This window comes from Acomys russatus, chromosome 23 (assembly GCF_903995435.1).
Source record: "Acomys russatus chromosome 23, mAcoRus1.1, whole genome shotgun sequence".
Classification (NCBI taxonomy): domain Eukaryota; kingdom Metazoa; phylum Chordata; class Mammalia; order Rodentia; family Muridae; genus Acomys; species Acomys russatus.
Genome location: NC_067159.1, coordinates 2,738,910 through 2,742,170, shown reverse-complemented (window position 1 = coordinate 2,742,170; position 3,261 = coordinate 2,738,910). Strand labels below are relative to the sequence as shown.

The following is a 3,261-nucleotide window of genomic DNA, read 5'->3' as shown; positions in this document are numbered from 1 at the left end:
TATGTCTGTCAGATATGTTGGGCCAGAAGGCTGAAGAAGATGCTCCAACATAATAGAGAGTTTTGGATAACTATCCAGGTAGAAAACAGTCTTTGTCATCTTCTCATTTGGAAAGCTACTAACCTGCACTCCTGGTATACTCAGGTAATCAAGTTTATTCCTTCTCAAGTCTCTGAGAGAGTTGAAGAACAGGTAGCTTAGTTTCACAATGGAGCTTAATTGTTTAAGAGTTAAGATGTTTTTAGATCTAGATAGATGTTTTAAGTTGATGATGACAATATGTGATGGAGAGTGATTTACATTCAAAATTTTAGACACACCACAATAGGAAATACGTTTTTTTCAAGGCTGTCAAGTACAAATAGCCAAAACACTAAGAATGTAACATTATATAATTCTTGATTGTGTCATGGTTATTCTTGCTATAGGTAGTTTATTGTATATATGTCAAATAATATAAATGTATATGTAAAAAAATAAAAGAAATTTTCTCCATACTCTAAAAGAACAAAAAATAAAAAGAATTAAAGGAAAAATCCAATTTGTTTAAGTGGTTGGTTACTCCTGTAATATTTGTACCATTATTGTGCCAGTATATCTTGCAGGCAGGTCTCTGCTGTAGGTCACAGAGTTTGTAGTTGGATGATATTGATGACTGTTTTTCTCCTCTCTCGAAGTGTGCAAAGTACCATCCAATACCAAGAGCTCTAGTCAGTAGGGGTGAAGCTTGAGGAAACCCTTGGCCAACTTTTTTTTTTTTTTTTTTTTTTTTTTTTTTGGTTTTTCAACACAGGGTTTCTTTGTGTAGCCTTGGCTGTCTTGGACTTGCTTTGTAGACCAAGCTGGCCTCGAACTCACAGAGATCTGCCTGCCTTTGCATCCCTGAATACTGGGATACAGGCATACACCACCACACCTGGCCAAACTTAAATATTAATATAAGTAAAAACATACAAATGAAATATTACAAAAGTTACAAATTACTAGATGAGATTGATTTTGGAAATGCAAAATGGGCAGTGGTGCTAAACCTAATAATGTAATTTATTTTATTTTAATTTTTTAGAATAACAAAAATTATTTTACTAAAATTTAAGATTTACAGAAGTTTCCAGACAAGCCATACAAAATGGTCACACATTCTTCTTCTTCTTCTTCTTCTTCTTCTTCTTCTTCTTCTTCTTCTTCTTCTTCTTCTTCTTCTTCTTCTCCTTCTGCTTCTGCTTTTTTTTTGCAGAGTAGGGGTATGTGGGGCAGAGATCTATACTTGACCACAAAGTCACAATGTTACTAGTGAGGGCTGTGATAGTTACTTAATGTTCCCATTTTAGTTCAGTCACGGTTGTCCATCTAGAGCATCAAAAGTTAAACTTGGCTAGAAAGCTTATTCTAAAAAACTGGTTAGCTGCATTTAACTACTGCAATTAGATCCCTTAAGATGGGGAAAGAGAAAGGAGGCCATGAAACTAAACTACCTCCCCCTTAGAAATAAAATAAAGACACCCATACCTCTGGCATCTAACCCTGACAATTACCTTCATTCACAGTGCTTTGTACCAAACCATGACAGGGAAATGATCAAAGCAGAGAGTCAATGATCTTCAGCATCTCACAGCAACCCAATCACACCTCTAGCCTCTGCTCATGCTTCACAACAGGGAATCAGGACAAGACATAGGTTTGCTAGTGTGGATGTAATCACCAAAGACAAAGATGCATGGGCTTTTATTCTGTAATGTTTCTAAAAGTGTGTCCATTAAATGAAAAAAAAAAAAAAAAAGGAAAGATGTCTTGACAGAACAGGAGACATGATGCACACTTGATGATCTGATCAATTTAAATATTACTCATGGCATATAGCCTAGTCCCTGCTCTCACTGTTTCTATGGCTTGGGCTTTGTTGGTCTTCCACTGCTCAGTTAGGCTACATCATTTGCTAATGGGTTATCTGGATTAGGACCACTTAACAAAGCTGGATTGAGAGTAGAACTGTGCAGATCTGCAGTGCTGGGGACCATTTATCTTTCAAAATATGTAAAGATATTCTTCCCAACTTGTCTACATTAGGATGATAAATTTTGGTCATGAAATGTACTTTAGGTGCTGCTATTGGGTATTCTTCTGAAAGGAATAGTTTAAGTTTAAAAGTCCCTCCCTCAAAGGGGGCATCCCGGGGGCCTGCGATGACCATATGAAAATAGTGGGCGTTGCTCTCATCTGGTTCTGCTTTAGTGCCGGGAACTAGCTGTGCCAGCAAATGATCGGTTTCCTTGATGATCTTGTGGGGGAAGCCTGGCCATCTTGGCAGATCCAGAGTTTGTCCTCTCATCTTGTCTCCAGCTCCACTCACCTCACCCACAAGTCTAATAATGCAATTTATTATACCAACATATTCCAAGAGAAAAATGACTGAAAAAATCTGAATAGGTAATATTTCTTTTTATACATTTATTTTATTACACATGTATAAAACAAACTACATACAGCAGGGAGAACCATGTGACAATCATGAGAATAATGAGTTCTATATGTGTTACATTCATAGTCAATTGGCCATCTGCATTTGGCTAGTTTGAAGTAAGTGTTTTTCCTGTCTCGGTTGGTCTAAATTTCTGAATGAAATTCAATATCTATCCTATCTCAACTCTAATAGCTTAACTTCTTTATCTTGATCTAAAACGATCTTATCCCCTAACCACCTAAACTTGGTTGTAAAACTATACTATTTTGTCTTCAATGTCCCTCAGAGATTTGAGAAGGAATAAAACTTAAATTCCTGAGTGAACCAGCAGTGTGGGTTAGCAGCTTCCAAAATGTACAAACTGACTTAAGATGGTTTACTGCCTGACCAGTCACCCAAAACACTTTATAACTTTGGAGCCTCATCTTCAGCTTTTTGGCCTAATATCTCTGCCAGATTTGTTTGCAGGGCAGGAACTATTGAGGACTTGCTTACCCTGACTTGGAAGAGTGTGGTCATCAACTTTGCCTGAATATAAGTTGGTAATATTTCCTTAGACTCTGTTGCACACCAGATCATCCTTAGCAATTCATATGTATTCACCTGCTTGCTTTTCACATGGTTAATGTGGAAAAAGAATCAGTGTTCTCTGCAGTTCATAAGGTGAGAATCTGCTGCTGAGAAAGCTTTGAAACTTGTCCAGTATTGTACCTATTAAACAATGAGGTACTGTCTGAAAGCTGTGAAATCCTGCTGTCAAACACTATCTCCAAAATCATCATGATATAATGCTATTTTCC

The 3,261-nt window shown here is 37.0% G+C and overlaps 1 pseudogene; it reads right to left on the bottom strand.

Moving 5' to 3' along the window:
• Positions 1–1,836: 1,836 nt before the first annotated feature.
• LOC127206131 (ubiquitin-conjugating enzyme E2 N-like) lies at positions 1,837–2,329 on the bottom strand (annotated as a pseudogene).
• Between the last annotated feature and the right edge of the window lie 932 nt (positions 2,330–3,261).